Consider the following 17,390-nt stretch of genomic DNA (forward strand, 5'->3'; position numbering starts at 1 on the left):
AAAGAGGGTCTCTGACCCCTTTAAAAGCCAAATGGACCGCAGTGATTGATGTAAATAATAATAAACATTGTCTAAGCCTACCTTAATTAACCAATTCTGGGTCTCCGCCAACAGTCTCCTGTATGCATGACGTCATAACCATAGAGCTTTGCAACAGAAATGGTAAAGGGGTGAAAACATGTAATACTAGGTCCCACCCATCTTCCTGTCTGTTGCAGATCAATGGGTCTCTGGTTAATGGCGCTCTCTGTGGTTCCTGATCAAAGCAGCAGATCTCCCTTGAAGCTGCGTCGAGACCCGACATTCTGGCTCCTGCAAACCACACATACCTTATGAATGGGGTCTCCCTGCAGGGAGGACTACTGTAAACATGCAGTCCCAGACAGGACAGTTCACTGTCAATTGATACTGAGGGCGCAGCTGGCTTCAGGTTGACACACTGCATATGAAAGGTTGTTGGGATTTTCTGTCGCCTTTGTTAGCCTCTGCAGCCAGGCCACATGTGGACCTGTTTGGATTACCCTATGAATGATATGCAAATTGCTGGCACCAGCTGCAGGCCCCAACAAATGGACAGGGCAGATCCATGGAGCCTTTCTTAGTTAATCAGGCTGGCCATGGCAGGGGGAAGGTTTGTCCTCTCCTTTCTGGAGATGCACTGTGTACTCCTCCTGTCATATCCCAACTAAATACGACAGGGGAAATGTAGGCTGTGTCCACCCAGAGTACACAGGTCTATGCGTATGTCATCCAGTGAGCAGATTAGCCCCACACATTTTCTGGAGGTTGATCTACCATCATTCAATTTCATTTAAAAAATGTCAACTAAAAAGTACCAGGCGAAGCACATCCACCGTGCAGATGGTCGAATTCCTCAAACTGCTATACTGGCTAAAGATGCCCCTATTTCAAGCTACTTATTCCAAAAAAGCATACGACATTAAATACCACCTGTGCCCTGGTGAAAGTATTGTGCAGTGCAGAAAGCATGTAATGAAGAGCGGTTCTGCACCGGACAAAGCCCGGCACCAAACACAAACTTCTTATAATATCATATTGAGAACAATAGAGAATTAAATGGAAAGGAGCATACAAAACAGTGGTCCTCATTAAGAATATGGGGATGCGGCTACAAAACAGCAATACAATGGCGGTAAATCCTCTTTACCAAATTACCACAGTAACCCAGTGGAGGATTGTTCAACAGCATCAGTAAATCCTGCACTTCACCTTCAAAAATTGTCGGAATTACCATTCGCTGCAATTCCCACACAAAAAAAAATAAAAACACAGAGTCCCACGGACTCCAAAAATTGAGATTTGGACCTTTTTGCCATCACTCGTACTCCTGGGGTTATTCCAACGGAACTAGTAACTTTTTTTGTTTTGGGGAGAATTCCAGGAATTGACTGCTAAATTACTACCAAATTAAGCCCAATGTCTTTTTCACAAATACAAGCGAGCCATTGAATCAGACATTTTCCCGTCATGAAGTTAAAATTCTTCTACCTAATTGGGAGAACCTTGGATGAATATTGGTATGGGTGAGCATAGTTGCCGACAGACATGGCGCTGGAGCCAGAAAGGGAAGAGGTAGGTCTTTAGAGCACATTTAAAGGCTAGAAGTATGTGAAAGTAGCAGACTCCATAAAGTAGGGCCAAGAATTGAAAGGGGAGGACCACCCAATTTAGAGCAATCGGAAACGGGAGAATAGCCAGGAGTAGTTTATTAGAATACGGAAGTATACTGGATGGATGGCGCTTCACCTAAATTTCACTACATGCTCTTTCCATGAGACCGTGTTTGTGAGCGTAAGCTCAATATATCCAAATAAGAGGCATATACAGTTTCTTGCCATCTAAAAAAATATGTTTGTCCTTTTCCAAGACCCCAACCATATAGCAGCAGATTTCTTAATTCTGATCTTCAACTTCCTACTGTCCATATAACCTGCATGAACTGACATTAATGTAAGAGTCAAGGGAGTACAAGTCATAAGAGTTACATCATCTTAGATAATGCAGAAGTTGAAAGAGCCTGAAGCCTAGCATTGGAATATTGACCGGTGAATTTAACAGAGCTGTTTCCAGCCCATTTATATGCTATGTAACCAACAGGGGTGCCAGGAAACACGCCGGTTTTAAATACTGGCATATAGTAAACCGCTTCATTTTTTCTCATCTACTGCCATGCGTTACGGTGCTCCACAAATTACTCTCAATTGCATAATGATTTGGAGCAGCAAAAGAATGTCTGGGAGGAGTCCCTCTACCAGCACGAACACAGCCAATTGACCTGTTCTTGGTTGGATAGCCCCCGGGAGAGTCTCATTAGGCTCTGTCCATGCTCGCAGTGGGACGCCCGTACCTCTTTCTATGATATGGAGCAGCACCTCATCGAGATGCTGTAGATCACTCTAAGTTTCCCATTCAAATGTCCTCTAGAAAAGATCAAACCCATTGCCTAGATCCATAAATGCTTGATCCAAGATGCTTCCCCACTTTCCTGGGTGACTTCTCCACACTAAAGTGATGATTTAGGCACTGCTCTGCAGTGGCCATGTGGCGGTGAAAGCCACACTGCACATCTGCTGAGATGTTTCCAGTCCGGCATCAGCCCATCATCTGCAGAAGGAAATTCTCCATGATCTATTCAGTTAATTCAAACAAGTGTATGAGTTGGTGACTGTAATAACTTGGAAGCTAATGAACACCCGAGCCAGCAGGTAAGTTATTAAGTAGGTTTATTGTAGTTCAATTGCCAGGAACAAAACATTGGCATGTCCTATCCAAGTCAGCATACCTCCAACTGCCAAGCATAGAACCCCCTTCAGATCACAACACACCAACACTCCACTCCCACTGACCTCACTACATTCCATGTACAGTGATGTCATCCCCTCAGCTAGCAAGACACATTACAACACTTCTCCCTCCTTTCCTTTGTTGAAACAGAGAAAGTTCACTCCAAAACCACCACCAGACAAAACCCTTACATGTACGTGTGACGGTGTCCAGTCATAATTTCGAAAACATAATTTCGAAAGTCAAAAATGTCGAATCAAAAATGTCGAAAAAAAAAATGTCGAACTGTTTTTTTTTTCGATATTTATTTTTGGGCTCTAGTTTCTGTGAAAAAAATAGGTAAAAATAAAAAAAAGGGGGGTTGGGAGGGGGAACACCCCCATTTCGAAAAAAAACGTCATTAAAAAAAAATTCGACATTTTTTTTCGACGTTTTTTTTTCGACTTTTTACTTTCGAATATTTTGTATTCGAAATTATGTCTATGAACCACGTGTGACCAGCACGTAATGCACCAACTAGCAAGACCACTGGCGACAAGAAACTGCCTCCAGATAACACCTATAACCCCGAACACTCCAAGGAAGATCTACGAAACAGGAAAAGTGCTCCACCAGAAGAATAAGAACCCAATAATACTTACATGGCACCCCCAGGATACTAACAACCGTGCCAACACATTGGGCAACATGACACCCCGTGTCAACCAACACCCAACACCAACTCCAACACCCAACTACACGCCAATTCCACTCCTCCCTCTAAAACCAAAACAGTGAGGAACCCAACGCAATCTACTAAGGGCTAACTCCTCCCATGAGCAGAACTGGAAAACCTTTGAGAAACCAAAAATAAAAATAAACTAAGCACCTCCACCTGTTCCAAGCTGCCCATTTGAACCTAGGTCCTGCCACGACCCAGCGTCCACATGAAAAACAACCTAACCATCTACCCTAACCATCCACATCCCTCAGTGCACAAACCTCCTTCTGTCCTAGTCTGCCCCCTAGGACACCAGGGCTGCCACCCCCAGGCACGAACCACACAGCTCAGCAGAGCAACAACAAGCACCACAACGTAACAGTTCACCACAGCACCCCAAAAGGGTACCACAACACCACAAACCATGAACATTTGAGAACACAACCCACAAGAATTGCGGAAACACAACCACCACAACCAGACACATACACTATACTCAGACCCCTGGTCCAGCCTACTGCACAGCGCAGTGCACCTACTACATACCATGAACCCCAGGTCCAGCCTACTGCCACCCGCAGCACACCTACTACATACCTTGCACCCCAGGTCCAGCCTACTGCCACCCGCAGCACACCTACTACATACCATGAACCCCAGGTCCAGCATGCTGCCACCCGCAGCACACCTACTACATACCTTGCACCCCAGGTCCAGCCTGCTGCGCGAACGCAGGACACCACACTACTAACTTTGGACCCCTGGTCCAACCACCTGCAAAACAGCAGGACCCTTCACCAAACATGGGACCTACCCAATGGCCCCACCTTGCAGGTTGCTATTGGAACCCCAAACAGAGGCATACAGAAACAATAGCACACCTCACATACACTCACGCTAAGGATTGAGTCACCTCCACGCTCCATATGCACCTTCACACACCATATGCATAACTGCAAAAAGATAACGTTATCCTGCATACGCATATTCAGTGCTACCAAAGATTAGACATAACATAACCGAACAATTAGGATGAGACATGTCTTAAAGCACTTTTGGATTGAAATGACTGCCCGATAAACCATAATCACCCGCGGACACCCCCACCCATGAGTCCATCCAAAACCAAATGGCACCCAACCTGTAAAAAAATATGTTAGGCCTTTGGCAGATTAATGCAGACATTACTGTGATAATAACATGTGAGTGCCCCCACCCACAAGTCCAAACCCTAAAAGTTCAATGTTCAGTCCACCTGGAAGAAATTGTTATTCACAGAAAAAAAATACATAGCAATTTTCAGTACATTAACACAACAAAATATCACTAAGTCTCACTCACCTGTAGCATACAACAACCACAACCCTAAGAGACAGCCACTCACACTCATACAAAACAACCAGCGCGCAGCATTCAACTTCACTCACACAGGCCCATGTTACGCACACACACTATAACCCCACAACCGGCACACCAAACGTTAATTCCGCTGGTGATCAATGTTCCCATAAACAGAAACGTTCCCCCCATCGCAGCGGACAGCAGTGATCCAAATCATGACTGCTTCCCAGCCCGCGCAGCACGCAACATCAGTCACAGGGCACAGGCAATTTCTCCACTGTACCTGCCCAGACGGACCTGCAAAAATCCAACTTCCGTACTGCACCAAACCCGAGCCATCAGCTTCAGGGTCTGACCATGCAGGTAGGTCCGCCTGTCTGACAAACCACATCGTCCTTGATGCATAAGTCGCCATGCTTGTGCACGGTGATCTCCATAACCCACAAATCCTTGAACGCTTGCAGACACTGTTCCCGGATCACCAACAAAACTCTTGCGCAACCGTGCAGCACACGCAACACCTTCAAATTCCCTTCAACAGCATCCCATCCTCGTCGCCAGTGTAATAACTTGGAAGCTGATGAGTACCCAAGCCAGCAGGTAAGTTATTAAGCAGGTTTATTGTAGTTCAATTGCCAGGAACAAAACATTGGCATGTCCTATCCAAGTCAGCATACCTCCAACTGCCAAGCATAGAACCCCCTTCAGATCACAACACACCAACACACCACTCACACTGACCTCACTACATTCCATGTACAGTGATGTCATCCCCTCAGCTAGCAAGACACATTACAACAGTGACCTTCTGCATCACTTCACTTGCCTTCTTAAAAATGGTGCAGTTGAACCTTCAAACCAAGATTTTGGAATTTACTGGTATTAAATATTGCCTTAATCGGATTGGCTGTCAGACATGAACATAATTGTACATTCTCTTTGAATTGTTCAATAGGAGTCCAGTCCATGGCCGAGGCGATTTTTCTGGGTAGAGATTTTTCCATTACTGTGTGGACCAAAGCAAGTCATGTCTAATAGGCTTCCCTCCAAAGGCCATTCTTTTGTTTTGTATTCAAGTTCGGGTGTTCATTGAATATGACATTCCCAGCCCTGATGCGGCCATTGCGCACCAATCAACTGCTGGTGCGATCGACAACAGGACCACGATTGGGCCTTCTGGCTGAGAATAGATACCGCCGTATTTGCGGCATTACAGATAAGCCAGAAACCATTAGACATGTGCTCCCGCAGTGTGTTAAATTGAGAGACGTATATACGTACAATTTGGGGAGCCTTGTGCATAGTCATGAGGGAATCCTCACAGACTTCTTCGGGGACTACTGCTTAAATGCAGATTCCATTGCCACGCAAATTGCACTGCTACATGTGTGGCGTCATGTGCAAGTTCTGCTGGTCGATTGAGGGGGGTCCACTCCCTGGCTTCCCGATTTAAATAGCTATGAGGGGATTATGATATCTCACACATGTTATGGTTGAGATGTGTGGAATGGCTCTAGTAGTGAGTTTACAATGGTAGGTCAGAGCTGAGAGAAGCTCAGTGGGTGGCAGCTGGTTTGTGTTTTATAAACTGACGATTGTGGAACCTACGAACCTGTGAAATTGAAACCTGATCATGGATCCAAATCTGTATAATATATATATATATATATATATACACATATATATTTTGTGTAAAGTTTGTGATGGAACTAAATCACAATAAAGAAATTATTATTAATAAATGACCTTTATCGTGACCCGATTTAGAGGCCCAGAGCACCACAAGGCAAGGGCCAATAACCTGGGCTTCAGTCAATTATCTCATGATAACGCCCTGTGATACTTCATGAAATTCCCAATGTCTTATGAGAGCACCCTGTAGTTAGTTCATGGATGCGATTAAAACCTGCTCAGTCAGTGCAGCCAACTCCCTCTGCTGCTGTCAGGGTAAACATGCTAATGTAAACATTGTCTTTTGCCCCAGGCAATGGTAGTTGGCAAGGAGTGAAGGGTGAAATGGTGCTTCTTGGAGTGGGTTATGCAGTATCAGGAACTGTTAAGAGTCCTACCCTAGATGCCTGGTGGAGCATCATTCAAGTCTGTGACTCTAAGGCTTAATATTGGTTGGGCTTCTCATTTACAAAAGCAGCTGGTCCAATCACGGCGCCATTTTCACGCTCCTGCGCGCATGCATGAAGCACAACTGTGACACACTGAAGATCAAGCTCCACTTTCAACAAAGCCAGTGTAGCACAGCCGGTCATAGCAACTGCTGCCATGCTCCAAATTACAACAGGGCGGCAGGAAAACTATGGCTGCGCCAATTGTTTTTCCTCCCAATTTCTCAATTCCACCACCCACATTTTTTGGAAAAATATGTTAATGTTACCATATTACATTTTTTGGGGTGGTGTGCCCTAAAAATGAAATTAGTTAGGATAACACAGCATCCTGTATTTGTCGTGCAGAGGTGCTAGGCCAAAAGTAGTCACTTGAGGCTCAAATGCAGATTAAGGGGCTCATTAAGAGTATGGCGGTGCAGGAAAAAAGTGGCGGTAACGGAATTACTGCCACACAAGTTTGTCCCTGGAGTGGGGGGATTTACCTCCACCGCCATGCTGGAGGTAAACCGTCCCACTTTCTCCCTGGGAAAAAACAAATCGGCTGAATTACTGCAGTAGTAATTCCATTGAAATCACCATTAGAGTCCTATAGATTCCACATTAATGGGGACTAACATCCCCACTTGTAATGCGGCTGTAAATTCGTCAGTAACGCTAATTCTGTTGGGCAGTATTCTGGCGGATTTACCACCAGACTACCGCCCAACTCGTAAGGAGGCCTAAAGTTTCCCTGAGAGCATCTAAACAACCTCCCCCTCCACCACCCCCCCCCCACACAATATCTGCCCGTGCTCCCAATAATGGAAGGAGTTTATTCAAAAAACACAGTTTTATCGAATGGGAATAGGTTTCAAAGGGCCAGCTTCTATGACTCTGGAAAGCCCAGTCATAGAAGCTGGCCCTTTGAGACCTATTCCCATTCGATAAAACTGTGTTTTTTCAGTGTGACTACGATTTTGGGCAACACACAGTTGGTAATCCCATAAACAGTCCTTTTGTTTTGTTTAGGAGTTTATTCAAACCTGCACCAATTCCTTGGCAGGAGTGGAGAATGTCCCCGGTTTCTACTGCTCTTACGCATCTCTCCTTGCACCCTGCTACGTCCCATCTACCCTCCTTCTCCCCATCCCTTTCAAGCAAAACATGTGTTGCTAAACCTCGGCTATTCCTCACTTTTAGCAAATGTTATGTGTTTGTGATGGTTTAATAGGTTTACTTTGCAGCTCTCCAGTTCAAGCGTGAAATCTATTTTTGGAAACTGACTTATTTTTTTAAAACTAATGACATTCGATAGCACCTGGAAATCTATTATGAGCCGTAGGCAGACGCCTGTGTGCATTGCCACTTCGAAATGCATATCCGAGATGTTGGAGTAATATCGTGTTTTTTCTAGATCTACGTAAAGTAGATGTTTTGCTTCATGTATTTTATGCTTGATGTTTTGCGTTCAAAGGTTGATTACAAACCGAAACACTTAACTAACAAATAAAAAAATACTTTCTTATCCCCAAATCACTATTTGGAGCAGTTTGTTTTGCAAATTCTCTGCGGGGTGAACCCCTTCTTGGATGTTTTGGCTTGCACGCCCGATGCAATATGGGGGGCAAATTTGAAAACCATTTGCAAGGCCACTTTGGCTCCTAGTCCAACCCGGTTCCTTGGAAGATGGAGGCAGGTCAGAATCGACCCTCTAACCCCTCACGATCCCCCGACCCCACGCAGCATTCCCAGCCGAAGCTGCGGCCAGCAGACCTCCACCCCCAATTAAAGCCCTCATTTCAAGCATTCCGGTTGGTCAATTTGTTTAGTCCAATGTGTAATGTTAGGTCAGGGTTCCCCTGTGTCTGCAGATTGAGGCGACGAAAGGAACGTTAACCTCAAAACTATAGCAATATTCCCATGCTCCGCTCGCTATCAGTTATCGATGCAAATCCAGAGCGTGCAGACATTGCCCCCATTTTCGGAGCACTTTCTTAGCGTCGCAAACACTTAGGGACACTTGATCTAGCGTCTAAAAACGAGAGCGTGCCCTACATTACGCAAAGCACCCGAGCCTCCTTGGCAGGCGTTCAGGTGTGAGATCATCCTTTGCGGTGATAAACATGCGACGCGAACCGCTTCTCGTCTCCCGGAACGTGAAGCCTGCGTGCGAAGCGCAGACCCGGCTGCACTTGACGCGCGTGGCCCGGGGGAGGCCAGCGGGAGGCTTGCCACCTGCGAGTCCAAGGAGGACGTGCGCCGGGACCCATTTCCGGCGGCGCCCCGGCCTACTAGCCGGCTCGCTGCTTCTGGAAAGGGCAGTAGGGATGGAGGCGAGCAGGTTATAAACGTGCTATGGACCTTTACTCAGCCCGCGGCCTTCCAAAAGGCACCCGCCTTTCCTAGAGTCTCGAGATGGGGAGGATGAAACCACATTTCTGGTTCTACGTGATATGCAACTGACTCTTCTACAGCCCTGCGGACTTCTCAGTTATGCAACACGCAAGTATAGCCCAAATACTTCCACAAGTCCACAAGTTATATTTCAATTAATATCCCTATAGACATTTTTGAAAACATTCTAATTAACGCATCACTCAACTTAACCAAACTGTAGATCCAAATATACTTTTTACAAGAAGGATAAGTAAATTAACACACAGAAATAAGACATTTATGATCAGAAATAACTAATATATGATTTTCTACTATTATTTTTCAAATCATGCATGTTTCTCTTGTGTACCAACTCTAAAGACTGTGTGCATTGTAGTGTATATTAATTCACTATCCCTTTTAAAAAGATTAATTTTAGGACCCAGAATTTTCTTCAGTGGATTGTTATGATAATTAATATGACTACCAGCATTGCAGAGGCGCGCGTCTGGCGATCTGTCTACATATGACCTAGTAGCAGGTTGGCCATTCATCTTAAGTAACAGACTGAGCATGGCGGAGCCATATAGCGCCTGGAGAAGAAGCCTGGACTAGGTGCGTGCATGTTCCACCTGCATTCATCCCAGCCTCTTATTCACTCGAATGCCAAGATAGGATAGGGTGGCCGGAGGATAGGGTGGCCAGAGGCAGCAGCTTTGAAGTTTGTTCACTACCAAGTCCTGAAGGTCCAAAGGAGCAAATAGGACACATTTGAGAATTTTGGAACAAAAAAGTGGCAAGGAGTGACCCTCCGCTCCACAATGCGAGACGGCTTGCAATAGAAGGGATATTACGCGGCATATCATACGGCGATCGATATCACTCTCTGTAAAATTCTACGATGCAATCTCAGTTAGGTATTCTTGGAGTGCGTTTGCTAGAGCCACATCTAGCTACTGGTGACAGCAAGCTCGCACCGCCCCTCCACCCCCCCCACCCCCCACAAGAGGACAAAAAAACACAGGGGGCCGTGTTGCATTTCAAAATAAGCTATTAAAAGGTGTGGGGGGTGGTTAAATTGTACTCACATTGTAAAGTAGCTTGGCGTGTCTTACCAGCAAAGCTCATTTTCAAGTCCTAGACTAATCAGGTAATCATTACAAGATGCTAATCTATAGTTGTACACATACGCTCATTTATCAGCGATAACCTCTCAATTATTTTATGGTTTTTGTAGCTAACGCTCAACCCACAGTATTGTGTCTGCCCAATGCTCATAAATTGGTTCTAGAAGTTATAAGAGTCGGTTATTGTGCAATAACCGACCCTTATAACTTCTAGAACCTATCATTACAGGGTGGATGGGTGTCTGGAGCACTCATATTGTTCTCTTTTGAAAAATGCTATGGGAAAGGGGAAGGGGGCACATACACTCAGTAAATGTTCCTGGATGCCATGTATGAATTCAGAGTATTTTCAAACATAAGAATGACCACAGACCTTGACCACCATGTCTCTGATAAAAGGGATATATGCTTGAATCACAAAGTACTCAGTGCATACCAAGCTTGGTGCTCATTTCATTTCTACAAAAACCATGCTTACATTAAAATGTTTGCAACCATGAACCATATAGTCCCATTTGGGCGCCTCCTGATTTGGATGCAAGGATAAAATAGCTACGCACAAGACATGCCATACGGGTCCTTTGGCTGCCATGCTTCTGGTTACCTGACAATTTGTTGAAGAAAATGGGGCTGGGTATCAGTGCAAGTAAGCCCAATTCCGATAGCAGAGACCGTCTTAGAGCAACACACACACAAGAAAGCGGCTCCCTAAAAGAGTGTCCTCATTTGGGATGGCTGGATTCCTTTTGCAGTGGCTGGAGTAATCCCAATCCCTTAGCTATTTAGAGTATTCCAGGGCCCGTACTTCATGTGTGGGGTTGTTTGCTGTCAGGAATCCAGACGGTCTTTCCTGCCCTCGTTCACACCCATTTATGGTTAAAAAAAACTCCCTTTGTTCCCAAATTAAACGCACAATCAAGTCTACGGCATTAGTCTACCCGTTTCAGACATTTCACCTCGTAATGCTTTTCGCTGCTTGAACGTTACAGCAAACAGAAAATGTATGCCTGTCTATTTGCGGTGGAGGTTGCCATGGTGATTAGGTCATAAACAATAAACATGACACCGTACGCTCATTCAGTCATGTGACTTATGGCCTTTTTAGCTCCGCCTTGCCCCTTGCTCACTGCTTCTGATTCTGGCTGGTGTGTTACATTTCGTCCATGCTGCTGTGTATTTTCATGGTTTTCTGACTCCTAGCCGGCTTACTGGATTTCGTTTGGTCTTTCCTTGACTGCTGTTGAGTCGCTGTGATTTACCTCCTTACTCCTTGATCCTTGCTGTCCCTAAACCCCTTTTTGCTTCCACAACTGCTTGTCTCCATTTCCCGCTAACTGGCTCTCCTGTTGCCGACTTGGACCGCTCTACGGACTCCCTTTGTTCACCCCTGGTTGTCTCTAGAACGTTGGTTTTGGAACCCAGAACTCTACATGGACTCCGATTGCTTTTTCCCTGGATTGATATATGCCCGCCACGTTGCCGATTAGGATTACTCAATGGGCTGCCTGACCTGGACCCTTACCTTCTTTCAAGCTGCAAGAACACGTCTCTCATGAAGAAAGCTACACTGTAGCCCGGAAGCCATTCTCGTACTTCTAGCCCGGCACGGACTAGAGACTTCCTATGTGCTCTGTGGGCAACAATTAGGCACGTCCTCGTTTAGTCAGGTATTACCAAAAGGACTTCCTGCCCTTAGGTGTACGTGTTCCGGTGGGAATAGTCCCAACACCTTTCAAGTTCTTCCGAGGCTCCCCGCACATCATATCTACTCTACTGCTACTTCATAGGAAACTCATCTTATCTACATACGGTAAGGCTTGTCTGATAATGCTCTTTTAGACTTCTAGTCTCCTTTCTTTTGGTATCTATCTTGAAATTATACTTTATCATTAGATACTCCTGAACTGATCTACCACAGTTGCCTCTTTCTCTGTCGCTGGTATTACATCAATGCCGTTAGTGGAATCGGTTCAGGTGGGTGTTTCGAGTTTCTACACTCGGGGATGTATTGACCCACTATGCTATACTATGCAGCCTCACTCTGCTATCTAGAGAAACAGTAAAATGGCGGCACAACCCTTGTGCGTGCCAAAACCTCCAAAACCGCATTTTTTCAACACACAAAAAGATGGCTGCACAACGTGCCACCCATGGTCCATGTGTGGTGGAACAGAAAAAACGCTGCAGAAAAAGTGACAGTGAACTCCATGACAAGTAACAGAGTGCAGAGGGAGAAGCAGCACTTTGCAAGTGAAACTCCAAAATTTGCCTGTAAATGACATTTACTTTGCTGCTGAAACTTCAAAATGCCTGTACATAACACTTTCCAACATTCAACATCTTGCTTGGCGCTAAAATTCATTTAATCTAATGAAGCACTATGAATTTACAAGGTCCTGAAATGTTAAGAGCAAATGACCTTGTCAGCAAAAATGGATTGCCTGTGAGTGACAGCCCCTGTCAAATGGGCTCTCCTGATTAAACTTTAAAGTTTTCTAAAGTAAAGGTCTGCCGGATTAGTAAATATAAAAGGACTGTTGCTGAAAGGAACACGGATCTCAGTGGTTTTGATCCCAAAGGTTTAAATCATATATGTCATCTGATGCAAAGTTTTTTTTATGCTGGATTTCAGGTCAAGAAATTAAGAATTAACCTAGGCTGGCGTGGCCTGCAAGGGATTTACAAACAGGTTTCCACCCAAGGGGAGGGCAGTGGTCTCAGTAGATGCTCACTGGCACATGATAACTGTGGGGTATGCCAAACTTGTGTCTGCTGCCAGGGACTGAACAATGGCATATTCTCCAGGCCAGGAAATGGACGTGTGAAGAGTCGTACACTAGGCTTGCAGAAGGAAATCCCAAAGGTGGGGGCTGCTCCTTGCCTCCAGAGACAGACAAAAGGCTGACCATTTGCTGCTAAGAATATGTAATGAACATTTTTTAGAGATTCATAACTCGCCATCAGAAGTGGTGAAAAATATAAAACGGGCAGATTTGTTAATCTAATTTCTGGCCCTACATTTGCAAATTTAGTGGAAATGTGTAACATATTCTGAACAGGAATGGAAATATATGTTGTTTCATGGGAACTGTATTTATGCTATAATTGTTAAACTTTGCACACACTTTCGTATGGTAAACATGCATATTTGTGGAAATTTGGAGAAAGTTTGGAAAAGGTTTTCATGGTGAAATGGACAAAATGCTGCAGAAAGGCGAAACAAGGTCTCACAGCTGCTGGATTTTGATGAACAGAGACTCCATAAAATATGTAATCCGTGTATGTGATTTTCGTAGAGGTTACAAATGTATAAATATGTATTTAGGACAAAATTCAATTTTGATACTAGTGGCTAGGGGAGGTTTCTAAGGATTGTAAAAATCAAACCATAAACCTGACATCATCTGTCTTTGATCTAATCACTTGGATGCAAGGCAGAGATGAGGCTCTGATCCAATCCCAGTTCACAGGGGCAAGTTTAGTTGAGCCGGCCCATACACCCATTTTTGTGATGTCATTTGACAGGATAAATAGGGCCATCTGACAACACATAGGGACTCTCTCCTCCGATTCCAGCGAAGCACTTTGATCCAGTATTCAACATCCAGCCTTCAACATCCTTCTAGATCCAGATGCCAACCACCAGGCCACGCAGTAGCTGAACCATTTTCAGCTAGGCCTCAATCCTCAACTTATCCTCACAACCCAGCGAAGCGCTGTGGTGGGGGGGGCATCCTGAAACTAGGTGGCTTGCTACCATAAATGCTTGCCTGCTGAACTCGCCATCCCGCTGATCTGAAATATCCAGAAACAAGAAGGGCAGATCCCGTGCAGTTCCGGCGACCGGCCTAGCTGATGTGCGGTCCTTCCCCGATAGACCCGATCCATTGACCAGAACTTTGACTGTCCAAAAATTTTAAATCCCATTGGATTGTGAGTATTAACAGGATGCTAGAGAACTATTGTAACCTTGCCTTAACTTGTTCCACCCTAATCTCTGAACTATCCTTACTTTCATAACCAGTAACAGCGTCAAAATCTTTAGTGCTATCCTATCCTGTCTATTTGCTAAAGCGTCATTTTCATAGTCATTTTCATAGTCATTTTTATTTGTGTAACTCTTATCCATAAATCCTGCACCAAGTGTTTGGACTGGTTCCGCCGGGGAAGGCGCTGAGGATCTGTTACTGAAGTCATGAATCAGTCTCAGAGCTTACTTCATCCCAACCTGGTTGTCTATCCTGAAAACTCAAGTCTTGAGTAAAAGCACAATCCATATTTTCGGTTTTAAACTGAAGTTCTTGTCCAAATTCGTGTCTTTAGTTTCAAAAAACACCTCTCACTAAAACCTCTATAACTCCCTCAGTTTAAAGCACACCCCTAACATCCTTAGCTATCTCCACAACTAAAACATTGTATTTGACCCGTTTTTCTTCAATATTGCATAAGTAAAAGTTTGCCGCAAATTTGCAATTTCAGCCAACGTACACTTGTCTCATGCCCATTTCAAAGTGCTTTTTCCATCCCATCATGATCTGAAGTGTATATTGTGGTTCATATTATAGCCCATGCATGTTAGGACCTGATTAGTGTCGCTTTCTTTAGAATGTGTCTCCACTTTAGCATTTTGACCATTTCTGCAGTATTTCACCAAGCCATTTTCACCTGTCATTTCAAAGTGTCATTTGCCCAAATAAAGTTTTCTCTCTTGTGTTTGAGGGAGGATTGCCTTTAAATCTAGACATTGTATTTAATTCGAGAAAACCTGCCGATTACTCACATTGGTGTAGGATTGCTCCTTTATATTCAAACAAAACGTTGCAGGGGGAACATTAACCTAAACGCTATATGTGTGCAAAACAAGACTGTTCATTTTCTCTGTGTTTTCTATATTGCCTCCTTATAAGTAAATTCAATTGCTTTGCTTATTTCTGAATTGTATTATCACCCTTTTGGGTGATTGCTGCCCAATATATACCCTCTGTGTGATTTGAATATTAAAATAAATATTTACCTTTACAAACTAGCCTGATTCCTGGCTCACTGTGACCTGGGGGTGGGGGGGTATTTTGAGAAGGGTGTGATATGAGTGGTATATCATTCATAATATTGAACTTATAGACAAAAATAAATAAGGATTTCATTTGCGCACCACATGCTAGGCGAGACCTGGGTGTGTGCCTGATTGAAATCCCTTACAACACTATCTTGTATCAATGAAGATAGAATTGCGGCTAATGCGTTTCATTTCCGGTTTAGGAGGTCTGCTGCATCGCGTTTTGGGTCCATTCTTCCAAATAATAGACCCTAGGTATCGGTTTGAGATCCATACACAGGGTTATATTGTGGGGTAGAATTCTTCATCTACACTACGTGGGCAACATTCAAGGCTACAACTGACATTTGCCAGGGCTCAGCCCTAGAACTTAGCACTTATTTTTGCGCCCCGTCACTTATTGTCGCAGACTCACTTTAGTTATGAAGTGGTGATAGTCAGTGCATCCATCAACCAGCATGAGCAGGTGCAAGCTGTAGTGTAACCCAAAATATGTCGACATAGTGGGGAGCGGCCATGGGTGGTGGCAGCAGTGGTGGGGAACTGCCCACCCGCAGTGTCACAGGAGTGCTAGGAAATGTTTGGGCCCTTGCACTTATTATGGTTTTATTTTTTACAAATCAAGCACTGTACAGGGCCCTTATATCTAGTGGAAAGACCAACAAATAATCAAAATGCGCAAAATACTGGAGTATGAATGGTGTTTGGGGGGGGGTCAGACAATCCATACCCATCATTGGGTTACGGTGTGCTCTCTCCCCACTGGTAAGCAGTGGAGGACAGGATCAGGTTTGAGATCATTGGCATGATATACTAAAGTGTTAATAACTTGGCTCTGGCATACCAGACTGAAAAATAAGGTGTTATCAGCAAACACAGGCCCTCCGATCCCTGGACGTTACCCTTGACAGTTCCCTGCCCGGCCGTCATGTGTCTTCAGAGGGAACCAGGGATTTTCGGGTTTTGGCCCTAAAGAATGGAATCATCTCCCATTGGAGATTAGGAAGCTGAAATCCTTTCTCAAGTTCTGCAAAGCAGTCAAAACATACTTGTTTAAATAATTATAGGAACTGCTAGATATCTGTTTTTGAACTGGTCTGTCCATCAGCTTATGAGTGTTTAAACTTGTTGCATTGTATGTCATTAGGGCCTAGGTTCCATTCTGTTCGTATGGAGCGAGTTATAAATGTCTCAAAAAATTAATCAACTTCTTGGGAAATAAGACACATTTCCTGTTCCAATTTGTCTCGCAGACACCTAGGATTCACAGCAGGGAACTGGAAGCAAGTTCCCCAGTAGCGTGGAATGTCCTCGACACCACTGTTGAGTGCATATACTTGGAAAAGATGTGCTTTGTCCAACTTCCTAGAGGTCTTTATCGGGCTGATTTTTGTTCTTTGGAGGTATTGATGGGTTAGTTTTGGTTGCAGTGTTAGGAGGTGTATTTTTCAGATGTTTCATGACCTATTCTTAATGGGAATTTTTGGAGGTGCTCACCTCAGCGAGAAAGGCATCGTTATTATTCTGCATTTGAGCTAATTGTGCTTTGTAGCCTCATTCTGCGTTTTGGCCTAATTGTGTAAGGTAGCCATATATTGCATAAGCTTTTTTCTAAAATCAACTACACATTATCGGTCCATACATTTTTTAGGCCCTGCTTCCCTTTTAAATCTAGGCCTTTTCCTAATTTTTTTCTCATTTAGTCTTCCTATGCATTTTAGGCCCTTGGTTCCCTTTGAATCTTGGTGAAATGCAACACTGCTCTTTGTACATAGACGGAACCAGATATAAACACTGTGTGTACAGCCATCCCATTACTCCCATCGCCAGGGGCAGAGCCAGCCACAAAACATTTGGTGGGCTGGATAGCAGTTTTGATTGCT

The sequence above is a fragment of the Ambystoma mexicanum genome, chromosome 13 (genome assembly GCF_040938575.1).
Source record: "Ambystoma mexicanum isolate Mex_15411 chromosome 13, UKY_AmexF1_1, whole genome shotgun sequence".
In the NCBI taxonomy this organism is placed as follows: domain Eukaryota; kingdom Metazoa; phylum Chordata; class Amphibia; order Caudata; family Ambystomatidae; genus Ambystoma; species Ambystoma mexicanum.